Source organism: Physcomitrium patens, chromosome 16, assembly GCF_059467195.1.
Source record: "Physcomitrium patens ecotype Gransden chromosome 16, ASM5946719v1, whole genome shotgun sequence".
In the NCBI taxonomy this organism is placed as follows: Eukaryota; Viridiplantae; Streptophyta; class Bryopsida; order Funariales; family Funariaceae; genus Physcomitrium; species Physcomitrium patens.
In genome coordinates, this window is record NC_143425.1 from 15,189,868 (window position 1) to 15,204,289 (window position 14,422).

The following is a 14,422-nucleotide window of genomic DNA, read 5'->3' on the forward strand; positions in this document are numbered from 1 at the left end:
TAGTATTTAAAAACCTGCTCACGAATTCGTGGCAAATCAAAAGTTACACAACGCACGAATTGGTACTCCACGAATTTTAATTTTGTTTGTGATTTAAGAATTTTTCAAGCTTTGAAGAGCAATTTTTCAAGCAGCAATTTGGTTGTTGAAAATGATTTCAAACAGGGGAAAACAATTAGTTCAATATGTGGTGTTGTGTAGACGAACGATGGGTATGTTTATAAAGTCATAATTCAATACTGGTTTGAGTGCGTTGTGTAACTTTTGATTTGCTGTTATTCGATCTGTCAGATATTAGGTATTTTTTATATATTTTTAATATTATATAAATTGTGGTTTTAGGAAATATATTTTTAGTTTTTAGTTTTTAGTTTTTTTTTTTTTTTTTTTTTTTACGGATTGAAGTGGTTAGTAGATCATTTCGATGGCTTCTGAAAGTAAAACAAATACACTTTTACACCAAAAACATACTGAGGGTCATAATTTAAACATTAAACTCAATGCAATGTATAACTGTGATCCACTCAAGTAGTGATTGTAATGTATAATTTCATCATACGTGTTCATATTTTTGCAAGAACACAAGAGAGAGCTTTGAGACAATGCCTTTATTAAAACTGAAATAATTTGGTGAAATCATAATTAAGGAATATGTATATATATATATATATATATAAATAGAAGGTGACAATATGAGTTTTAGAAACTTAAACAATATTATACATGAGGATATTGATGAAAAGTTATTAAATACTTAAGTAGTAGTAGGTTCGGATAACAAAATGTCAAGACTCATCTGGCAGTTTCAAGTTTTTATTAGAAAATGATTATTTTCATACCAAAGTAAACAAGAGACAAAAAACACTATATATACATTCACTAATGTGAAGCCACCATATCAAAAAAGTCTTTTACTTACTTATAAAAGTAATATGTGTATATATATATATATATATATATGACTTATACATATTGTTTTTTTGACATGTTCTGAGAAGATAAGGAAAGTGCCTTTTTCTATTATAAAGAAATTGACATGTGATTCATACCTTTAAGCACAATTCCAATTGGTTATGTGCACTTATTGGTATTGATTGCATTATATTTGTATTATTTTGACGTATATTGGGATTAGAAAACACGTATGATTCCACAACTCGCATCTGTCAACAACTTCAGCGGATGAAACCTTGAGCGACGAACGAGAGTTCGACCCAACCCTTAGCCATCCATATCACATGTCTGTTCATCTAAGTATACAGAACGTTCATCTAGTTGACTTTCCATATCAACAACCCAAGTCAACGCCGTGGCGGTGAGCACCTCCGTTGTCTCCGAGGCGGCAGATCCGTGCGCCGGGGTGGTGTCTGTGCAGCTCGAGCTGTCACGAGCGGCATCACACGAGTACTGTGTGATCCAGCAAGCGACTGGAGTCCAAAGGGGACAAAATCTTGCGAACTTCGGTGAGCCCGCGTAGCCGTGCTTTTCAACTACAAAACCGATAGATAGACGCGTTACAGAGTGTTCAATCTGAGGCGTGGACAGATCTCAGCCACGGAGGGAATCGGCGATTGAAACCGCAGAGCATTATTGAAGACTTAAGAAACACATGTTTCTCATGCGACAAAGGCCTTGGTCGCACCAGGACCACCAGTGAGTGACCCAGATCCCAGGTCAGGGTCATGCGCTCACACTTGCGACTGCCTCGAGACGAAAAATTCAAACCACGTCGGTAGCCGATGGGTTCAGTCGGCCATGCGCCAAAATGACTCCTCTCCGGGGTCGGAATTCCTGGGGGAGAAGATCATGTTTTCCAGTTGTGCAGGTCTGGACACGCCAACTCAACTGGCACTGGAGAAGCCAAAGAGTTGTTCGGTGAGGTACACATTGCAAGTGTTTGACGAGCACTTGGCCGCTGCACCGGACGAAAGGGATCACGGCGGCGTGTTTTGGATGGTACTCACAGCTGGTGTGGGTTCGTGCGCATGGAGTGTCGGTAGAGATCAGGGGCTGGATTGTAAGACCAGGTTGGAATCGTGCAGGTGTGAAGTCAAGATTGGCATGAGATACCGGCATTGAAAAAAATGTCCATCTTGATGTTTAATTAGAAGTATGTTTTAAGAAATAGATATTTGTAGTTCTTTTTTAAAAAGAAAAGAATGTAAATTATATGTTTGTATAAAATTTATGGTATATTTAGTGACCAAGCAAATATTTGTTTAACCTTGAAAATCCTATTTATAAATCATATTGATCTTAAAAAGAATTCAACAATAAATATTTGTATATGTGTGCATGTGTGTATGTATATATATTAATAGTGATAAAATAGTATTATTTTTTGATTTCACCAAAAATAAACAATAATAATGACTTGAAAGAATAATCATAAGATGTAAAAAAAAAATATAACACAACATAAAGTGGTTAGTACAACATAATGTTTAGAAATATATTAAAATGTTTAAAATAAAACATTATATATAAGAAAAAAAAGTGAATATACTTTGTATGACTAATAAATTAAGACTCAATATATATATTGAAAAATTTAATTAAAACATCTAGTGTGTTATATTATATATTTAGTTCTTATTTTGAATTTGACTTTTTGAAATCAATTATTTTTTAAAGTATATTTTTAATATTTTTAATATTAAATTAATTAATATTTTTCAATATAATATTTTTATCAGATAGATTTAAATTACAAAAAGAATCTATTCTTTATTCTATTTAATCTTAAGTGTTGTTTCAACAACTTATGCTCACTTTTTGAAATATAATTTGGAAATTAAAATTTTTAAAATTTTTAAATTTTAAATCTATAAATAAATAATTCACATAAGCATTAAAATGTTTTAAGGAAATTCTCGAATTAAAATTATTGAAAACCTAAAATAATAAAACCTTTAATGGAAAACATAAATTTAAACTACTAGCACAAAGATATGTACTTTCAGCTCAAAATTTTGAAATGAAAAAGTGATTTATTATCAAATTTTAATGTTCAATATACTCAAAGTCACAACATTATATTAATTGCACATCTTAATTTTATTAATAATCAGTAAATCATATTTAATAGGCTTTGACAAAATACCAACTTACATTATGTCTATGATAGTCATTACATTAAAATATACCATAATATATGTTAATATAAAAATTTATATGTATGTATCCCTTTAAAGTACCATTTATCTATTTATGTGCCTATCAATTTATTTGTTAGAGAAATAAAATATATATTTAAATTCATATCTTTGCACTGATTAATGTTGATAACATTGCCACAAATTGCTGCTATTTGGTACTTACTATTAATATCTACCATTAATATTGAAGCTGATATTACTTGTTGTCAATGCTTGCCAATGGTTGCCATTGACTCTTGTAATGCATTGTAATAAATTATAAGACAATAATATAATAGAAATTCGTACAAATACATTATATTAAATTTGTATAAAGCAATCAAAATAACAAAACTATTGAGTAAAAAATCTCAATAAAAGATCTAAATAACACATCAAAATTTAATGTGGATAATTTTGTTTTTTTACAAAACTAGTCTTATGCATCAATAATTTGTTCTGACATTTTACTCCTAAAGTAAAGTCAAAGGCGTTAGAGCTTTTATATATATATATATATATATATATATATATAGACACATATATATTTAATTCTTTCGTTATATTGATTTGCTAAATGTAATGTTTTATTTTTTATTTTTATACTATTTTTTATTTGAAAATTATTTATAGATATTATTTTACTTAAAAATTTTATATATATATATATATATATATATATATATCAAGAAGTTTCAATATTAAGTAGGCTAAAAAAATTATTAAGTCATAAAAGAAATTATTAGGTAATAAAAATCTTTATCATAGATAGATTATAATATCACAATGTTATTGGGTATAGAATAAAAATTTAACGTATATTTGATTAGATCTTTTAAAGAAATTTTTATAATTTTTGCTATCAATTTTAATATGTTTTCTTTTATTCTTTACTAAATATTTTAAATGATTCAAAAGATTTGATGTATTTGTTGGAAAACATTTCAAGAGATCATGATTAAGAATATTTTAAAATATTTAACCAATCATATATTTATTAGATATTAATCAAAAATCAATCAATTGTAGAATTACGTAAAGTGAACTATAATCTAATATTTAGTTAGAATTTAGCCAATTAGAAAATTTCAAAGACAAACACCAATTATCTTCTTTTTACATGTGTAAAGTACATATGTGTATTTTTATCTTATTTTATTTTTTAAAATTGAAAACCATATTATAATTCTGAAAATTTTACCCATTTATTAAATTTTCATTCAAGTATAGAGTAAATGTATATGACACTTATTTCAACAGTATAAAAAGTAAGAATATATATATATATATATATATATATATATATAATTCTTATTTCAAAAGTACCGATAGGTGAAGTAAAGTTAGTTAAGGAATGATAATAGAAAGGTGTACTTCAATTAGAATCACACTGTTTCTGATTGTCTAAAATATTCATAAAATTTCAAATAATCTTTTTGAGTGGATTTTCATTTCACAAGTTGTTGAAAGTGTTGAGAATGTTTAGAAAGACACAAGAGTAATAGTAAGTCATACACACACACGCGTAGTAGTAAGTCATACACACACACGAGTAGTAGTAAGTCATACACACACACGAGTAGTAGTAAGTCATACACACAAGAGGGTTTCTAAGGAGAGATAGCTTCACACACACAAAAATCTATTGATCTAGTTGTGTCTCGTACACAAGAAGAGAGAAGATAAGAGGATGAATAGTACTTCTCCACTAGACTCTAAATACTGTAGCTATAGAAATTACTGTAATCTACAGTAAATATTATGGAGAGTGCCGGCTACATTTAATGATCTCAACCCTCCTCCTCGCTCATCATAATATTTACATAATATAAAATTTATATAAATTTATGATCTATACTTTTCTGTGATCTTGTAAGATCAAAAATTGTTGCTTCATTAAAACCTTATCTAGAAAAACCTTATTTTATTTAAGGACAAAAATATAGATGAAGGAAAAAGAGTACAACATCATTTTCTTTAATTATTTAAAGAGCTCATTAACTTTCTTATTCAAGAAAAGTAAGTCGCCGCATACCAATGCCATAAGTAAGTCAACAATGATTACTTAATGGGAGAGCTTTGGTGAAGAGATCAGCAAGGTTATTTGTAGATTCAATTTTTTTAATTATAAGTGCTTGATCAGTAATCAAGTCATGAATATAACTAAAATAATTTGGATCAATATGCTTTGTCCTGTCGCCTTTAATGAAACCAACTTGCATCTATGCAATACAAGCACTATTATTTTCATGCAAGATAGTTGGAGAATCATCATATGAAAATCCACAGGTTGTTTGAATAAATTTATCTATTGATCGCAATCAAATACATTCTCGGGATGCTTCATGTAAGGCAATAATTTCTACATGGTTGGATGAAGTTGCAGTTATTTTTTGTTTCACTAATTTCTATGATATTGCAGCTCCATGTCTTAAAAATACATATCTTATTTGAGATTTAGCTGTTGCAATATCAGATTTATATCCTGCATCACAATATCCAACCAATTTTGGATCTGTAGATTTTGTGTAATATAATCCCAAGTCTTCAGTACCTTTTAAATAACGTAATAAATATTTGATGCCATTCCAATGTCATAGTGTCGGACGTGCATTATGTCTTGCAAGAACACTAACTGCAAATATAATATCTGGTCTTGTAGATGTAGCTAAATACAAAAGTGCTCCAACTGCTGTGAGGTATGGATATTGGTCTCCTAATATTTCCTCCTCCTCATCGCATGGACAGTATGGATCATGACCATCACGACCACGTCCAACCATTGGTGTGGACAATATATAAGCATCATTCATATTAAATCTTTGCAAAATTCGTGTAATATACGTTAGTTGGTAGAAAAAAATGCTACCATCTGTAAGATGCATAATCTGAAGACCAATGTGGAAAGTTGTTTTTCCTAGCATTTTCATCTCAAATTCATGTATAAGTAGGTTTGTAGCTGTAACACATGCAGTTGTAGTGCCCACTAGGTTAAGATCATCAACATATACAGTGATGATCACAAAACCAGTTTTATCTCATTTGATAAATAAACAAGGGATTAGTAGATCACTTATAAAATTATTTTTAATTAAATAATTTCAAAGACGTTGATACCACATTTGTCCGAATTCTTTTAAACCATACAAGGCCTTACATAATTTAATACCACGATATTTTCCTGGAGCGGGTTGATTTGGAGTTCCTGTTTCTAAGCTAGGTGGAACTTTCATATAAATATTTGCATCAAGAGAACCATATAGATATGTAGTAACTACATCCATCAAATGGATCTCAAGGGTGGCATGAACTGTCATTCCAATAATATATCGAAATATAATTGAATCCATGATTGAAGAATATGTGGATTCATAATCAATGCCAAATCGTTGAATAAATCCTTCAGCAACAAGACGAGTTTAATAGCAGGTTATTTGGCCTTGAGCATCTTGCTTGCATATTAATACCATTTTATATCCTACAAGGCGAGATGTAAGAGTGTCTACAATTGGACCAAAGACTTTCCTCTTACGCAAAGAAGCATACTCTTCCTCAATAGCAATTTTCTATTTTAACGAATCACAGCGACGCATCGCCTCTTCGATGGTTTGAGGTTCATGATCGTCTTTTTCGCAAGAAAGGGCTTCTATAATCATATATGTAAATGATTCATCTACCGTAATAGATGGTCTGTTCCAAATATCATCTGTAGCACAATACAAAATAGATAATTCTTTATTCAACTTGTTCTTATTCCTTCCAATTCGAAGATTATTTTTTATAGGAATTGAAGGTACATTATGCATAGATATATCATCATGAATTGGTAGTCGTGTAAGATGAGTGGCAATTTCTTGGGAAATAATACCAGGATTAGTTAATTTTATAGCTTTCTTCTTATGTGGTTGCTTATTTGGTCCACGAGTTCTTTTAGTTGTTGTTGTTATAACTTGAGGTATTGTAGTCAATGGCACTGCAATCTGAGCAGGTGCATTCTGAGCCACATTAATAGGAACTCTTGTAATTCTAGATGTATCATTGAAGCCATCAGATGTTTCATCCGAGATCCGTTTTAAATGCAAAATCTTAACAACTTTAGTTTCTGCCAAAGATGTCCTAGGATCGGGATTCATTGTAAATGTTTCTGGTGCTTCAAATATGAGTACTTTATTTCTTTGTTGATTGGATATTCCTCCTTGAAGAGATGGGAATACACTTTCTTCAAAACAGCAATTTTACAAACGTGCACGTAATAATGTGCTAGTTGATGGATCAACAATACGAATAATGCTTGGTGAATCAAAACCAACATATATGCCTTCTTGTCGATGAGCTCCAATGGTACGCCGTTGATGTTCTGGTATTAGAATCCAAGCACGGCAACCAAATACTCATAAGTGAGATACATTTGGAACACGACACAAAATGAGTTCATGTGGTGAAAAAATTTCAAGAAAAGAAGGGCGGAAGCATATTAATGCTGCAACATGTAAAACTGCATGATCCCACATAGATGTAGGTAGATTTGCGTGAAGGAGGAGTGGTCGTGTAATGAGTTGTATATGCTTTATAAATAACTTTGCAAGTCCATTTTGAGCATGTTCATATGGAACACAATATGTCAACTCGATTCCTGTTGCAGTATAATAGTCTTCAAAAGACTTTGATGCAAATTCTTTTATATTATCCATACGCAATGTTTTTATAGGATAATCAAGAAAATGTGTCCAAAAGTGAATAAGCATAGATATAAGATTGGCAAACACCATGTTTCGAGTTGATAATAATGAAACATGTGATTGTTTACCTGATGCATCAACAAGGACCAAAAAATAACGAAATCATCCTGATATTGGATTAATAGGATCACAAATATCACCATGCAATCTTTCAAGCATTGGTGGTAATTCTTGTGGAAGTTTCCAAATAAAAAGTCGAGTAATCATTTTACCTTGCATGCATGCACAACATAATTTCATAGAGTCTACATCTGCAGGCTTTAAATTGTACCTAGTTATACATGGAATGATCTTTCTAAATAATGTGGATCCTGGATGTCCCAATCGTCCATGCTAGAGAGAAACACGACTCTTTGAGATAGATGATGCAAAATTAAATATAATGGGAGGCCGAATCACAATTCGGTATAAACCATTTTCTATAGCAAAAGCTTTTTCAACAACTTTATGGTTCTTCACAAGAACCAAAACTTCTTTTCTATTTAAAGTGGCGATCGAGAGGTGATAACCATTAATATGCACATCTCGGTAGCTGATCAGACTCCGAGGTGTTGAGGGTGCAAACATCGCATGTTTATATTTTATGATGGAATCCGCAGGTAATTTTACCATTGCTGTGCCCATTTGGAAACAAAACGCATTTGCTCCAGCCATGGTCATCATATTTTTAGTTTGTCAAGTTGAAGATTTTTCAATAAAAAATTGTCTATCTTGCAAGATAGTATGTGTTGTTGCAAAATCAATGAGCGCATCATTTGATTCATCATTAGAGGTTCTATCAATCATATAAGCCTCTAAGTCATCAACACCAATTAAATCCATGGATGCATCCATGGTATGAACTTCACGAGCCTCAGCTCATAATTTCTTATTTTTTTGGAACATTTTAATAAAATATTCTGAAGTACGGCACGCATATGCTAAATGTCCAATCATTCCACGCTTATGGCAAGAACGTATCTCTGATTTTTTCTTTCTACTATAATTAATAGTAGAACGTTTATTCTTTCCATATGGATAGAAATGGTCTTGACTATGACTACCCTGATACTTATGAGCACATTTTCCATGTTTATATAATTTCTTCTTAGACTTTGAAATATTAAGTGCATGAGATTCAGGAACTGTAGTTCCAATAGGACGAGCTTTTGCATTGTATAAGAGTAGCTCATTTTGCTTCTCCGCAAGAAGTAGATAGGACATGAGATCAGAATGACTCTGAAATTTCATGTTCCTATATTGTTGTGCAAGCACAACAGATGCAGGAGGAAATGTAGGGAGAGTTTTCTTAATCATTTCTTCTTCAGAAATGCTTTGTCCACATAATCGTAATTGTGAGACAATACTATATATTTCACTATTGAAAGCATTTAAATTTGAAAAATCCAAGATACGTAAATGTGTCCAATTATGACGTGCACATGGAAGAAAAATGGTCTTTTGATGATCAAACCTAGATTTAAGATTCTTCCAAAGTTCTACAGGGTCTTCCATTTCCAAATATTGATGTTGTAATGCAGATACAAGATGACGACGAAGGAGAAGAAGTGCTTTCCAACGAATAACAGGAGATATAGAAATACTTGTCATATGAGATTCTTCAAACATAATGACATCTGAGAGTTGTTCTACAAATGAATTTTCTTTTGCTATTTTTGCCCATAATAGATAATTGTTTCCATCCATAGTCAATGGTGGAAACAAAAGAGCTTGAAAATTTTGGGATGCATTGGTAATAGTAAGAACCATAGTAGAAGCAGTTGAAGATGTTGAAGCACTCATTATAAATAAATCTGTAAAGAAAATACAAGATCCAGTAGAAAAGTTGAGTAAAACGTACCTTAAAATATAAAGTCAAATAAAATGATAAACTTGAACTTGAAAAAACTATATATATATATATATATATATATATATATATTTTTAAGGAGAAAGAGTTGTAGATTAAGGCAGCAGAACAGCAATAAAATGGCGGCAACAGGTAGCAGTAGGGCGGCAGGGTGGCAGCAGCAGGCAACGGCGGACAACAGCGGCTGGCAACGACGGGCAATGGTAGGCGGCAGCGGCGGGCAGTAGTGGACAACGGCGACGGCGGCGGTAGGCGGCAGTGGCGGATTTGGCGTCTGTTTGGCAGCAGTTCGGAGCGCAGCAGGGAGCAGGGAGCAAGTAGAGGGTGGAATTGGGCTGGATCAAGTATTCAGAGCAAGCAAGGCATAGAATGGAACAAGTGCTCTAAGTAAGCAACTAATGTGTGAGGGGCCAGTAAGAAGAACAAGATCATGACCCAGACACTAATCAAGGATAGCAACAGGTTTGAAGAGTCAAAGACTAGAGCAAAAAAAATTGTGATAGTGTGTAGAAGAGAATCGTGCTGATAACGTGTTGAGAATGTTTAGAAAGACACAAGAGTAATAGTAAGTCATACACACACACGAGTAGTAGTAAGTCATACACACACAAGAGTAGTAGTAAGTCATACACACAAGAGGGTTTCTAAGGAGAGAGAGCTTCATACACACAAAAATCTATTGATCTGGTTGTGTCTCATACACAAGAAGAGAGAAGATAAGAGGATGAATAGTACTTCTCCACTAGACTCTAAATACTGTAGCTACAGTAAATATTATGGAGAGCGCCAGCTACATTTAATGATCTCAACAGAAAGAACGTGTTTTGTGATGGATTCCATAGTTTCTGATCAGATGGGGAGAGTGCCACTTTCATTGCTCCCAAAACTGCCGAACCCCTCCAGCACCCACGTTTTCCTCCTGCTCCTTTGACAAGTTAAAGTTGTGCATCACTCCTCAAGGGACGTTGTGATCGTGGAAAATTTCCATTTTGTAGAGATTGACTCATTTGAGTCTTCTTCACAGCTTGAGAAAGGGCACACGAAGAGTTTCTACACTTGCAACCGACCTACTCCACAAACTTGTGCTCAATTCAAGGACTGACTTACCATCAAGGTCTCAAACACAAATACTCGAAAACACCCACATTCTTGAGTATGAGTCTCACGCACTGCAAAGCAGCAAGATGCACCATCACTCGAACTGATCACGAACCCCTTGAACTGACATTTCCCTGTGAACCTTGCCTGGTTGCAACTGTAAAGCAAATGTTACAATTGTTTAGCATTAGAAATGCTTAGACAAAGAATGAGGGATATACAATTCGCTTATAGAACCTTGTTAAAACCAAAAGTACTTCTCCGCATTGAGTTCTACTAACACTCTTCAAACTATGCCTTCTACTTAGATCTCAAATGCCACGTGCAGAATACATCCATGAACAGTAGTGTACCTCAGGGTCAACAGCTAATGTTGTCTCCACAATGTTAGCCAAAGTTTCAGATGGATATTCGACGTTCATGAAGCTGCAAAAACACGTATAAATCACGGCAGTTATGCAAAACATGTAATGTTATAGTGCAACAGTGTAACCGTGAATTACGACAAGCACTTCACACCCTGCACTGTTGCTCCAGAAAACGGAAACACAGATTTGCCTATGAAAAGAAAAGGGAAGAAGACAATTGTGCAGGGATATCTCACATGCTGGAGTGAACACGACTTATGAGCTAAAAATCTAAAAGGGAGGGAGAGGAACATGCAGAGTGAATCCGGCCATGGATTTTGTGAGATTGGTGCGAAGGGTATCAAGGTCCACCTGTGCCACAGAATCCACATCGACCACCGCCTCGGAAACCATCTCCGCTGAACCAAAAACCCAAAACCTCACACTCACAACACATAACCCAGTATCGGAGTGCTAAGGAGGTTTTGGGAATTCAAAATGAACGTTCTGCGCCTTACCATCTTGCAAATGCCCTCGTGAGGTCTCACACCCCTAGCACCCCACGGGACACATCCATAACATGCAGCATGCTCCCATCCTAACGACAGCCGACGTCGGAATTCGCGCTGGCTTCAACGCTTACGTCGAAGAAAACGATGTTGTGATTAGCATGTTCCTATCAATACCATCAAACCACTGAGGAAACTGGACGTAGCACACCCTCTTCCCCACGATGAGATCCATCAAGAACTGCATCGCTTCCGGGAGCGCCTTGCTATTGTTGATGTAATTATCATAATCCAGATTCAGGAAGAAAGGCGCGTTCGTCAGCATCACAGGTACCCGCACCAATCCATTCATAGCATCGTCCTTCTTGTGATGGTTGAACCCGGGTCGTTTCTCTCGAGACACGTACACCAGCCTTGGCAGCTCGTTCCCGTCCGTGTCGTGACCCCCACTGTGTCCCAAAAACACCTGCCTCCTCATGCAAAGTTCAGAAGTTACAAAACTTTGCTTGAAGCACAACGCTATCTCTTCACTCATTCACCTTTGACTTTTTCTTAGCTTTGGTGTCTTCTCTGCCATAAGTAAAACAACATTCGAACTTCTTTTAGTGTGGGATTTGTTACAATCCTCCCATTTCACGGTTTTGTTGATGATAGAACCCGTTGAGAGGTTTTGTCAAGAGTTTGACTTGCTGATGTTCATCAAGAATAAAGTTTACTTGTATCTTTTCCCTTACATAGTGATGCCATAATTCAATATGTTTTGTTCTTGCATGCATAACTAGATTATTTCCTAGTTTAATACAACTTATATTATCATTGAAGATTTTTGTTGGCTTCTTTCCTTGAATCTATAATTCTCTAAGCAATCTTACATATTGTTGATGCATACTGTCATAATTCATAATTCATAACATTCTTCGGCTTCTTTATTACAATTTAGCCATATTTGTTTCTATTCTAAATTAATGTCATGACTCATAATTAATATGATAAAGATGACATAATTTAAACTAATGTTGCTTTTAGAGTAACCAACATACCTTTCTTACTTATGTAGAGTTGTCTTTACTTTGTTGTTATTATTTGCATTCCTTGTCTCAACTTCTAACTCTCCACCTTCTTTTTTTTATGCAATGCTTTTATATCCATACAATTCCAGAGTAGGTTATGCGTTATATATGTAATGATACAAAAATAGGACATATCTAATATATTAATGATGTGATAAAAGTATAATAGATTACATAATTCTTTATTTAAAAAAAATAAAAATAAGAATATTAAATAAAAAGAACTAATATTAAAACTAATTGATCTATATTTTTATATAATATCATATTATATTGAAATATTTTATAATTCCATTTTATTACTTTGTCTAGTCTAAAATTTAGTATGTACTTTTCCATCTATAGTTTATCCCATCTCTTAATTAGGATAGTCTTATGTTTCAAATATTTTGAGTGTTTTGTCAATTTTTTTTTGATGAATTTTTAAATAATATGAAATTTTTCTATGAAATTTTTCTAAATCAAGCTTCTAGTTTAGAATTTATTCCACAAATTATTTTTAAAAAAATGATACTCTAAATTCAAATATTCTATAGATATAGGTCTCTTAACTAAGACCATATCATATAAAAATATTTAAATTAAGAGAATAAAAATTTAGCAAAAATAGAAAAGGCTTTTCAAAATATTAAATTTTAAGATTTTAAGTTAATTTGTATAAAAGAAAAGTGATTCAATTTCAATTATTCCAAGCTTCATAAAAATTCCAAAATCTATAAAAAATAGATTTTGACTTTTGGAAGTGATATAATACACATTGAATATAAATTTAAGGACTAAATTTTTTTCTTCTAAGTATTAATTGTCATACTTTTGTACCATATATGCCAAATTGTCATGACTTCTTTATGAAAATAGGGATTGGATCAATGATTAAATCGATTAAACAAGAAATCTTGACCTAATATGTATTCTATTTCTACACCATAAGGTTTATAAATAAATTATTATTTTAAATTAAATTCTTAGAAGTTTAGAAAAATATGTTATCAATTTTTTACTAGTAATTTAAGAATAAGAAAGAAGACTCAAAAGTCAATTTACTAATATGACAGTGTTAAAAGTCCACACCAATTATTTTTGTAGATGTTTTGAAATTATTTTAATAATTTTCATAACTCTTGTTACTTTATTTTTATTGAAAATTTAGTTGAAATTTTCTTGTTCTAAAAAGAATTATTTTTCAAAATAAAGAATTCTAAATTAGATATAAATCCAAATTATTTTAATTTTAATTTGTAAAATAGGATGAAACTTTTATTTTCTTTAACATTAATATTTTATCTTATAATATAGCTACTAGATAAAGAAAAAATAAAAATTAAATTATAAAATAATTTAATTAAAAAAAACTAACAAATAATTTAAGAAAGATATGTAAAAGTTGTGGAGATAATAAAACAATTTAGTTCTAATACTATTTTATGTAAAAATAAATTTTACTTATTTTGTAGGACCATAAAGAAGAAAAAGAAAATTAGGTTAATAAAAATAATATTATAGGTATCTTTGAATAAAATTAAAGATTAATTTTTAGCAAAATCACCTAAAAAAATCTTAGATTGATATTTAGAGAGTACTAGTTGTGAACTAAGACTAAAACCAAATCTGGAGGTAGAAAACCACATACCTATGATAAACAAAAGTTTCTTTTGTTGATTGGAGAGAAGAGT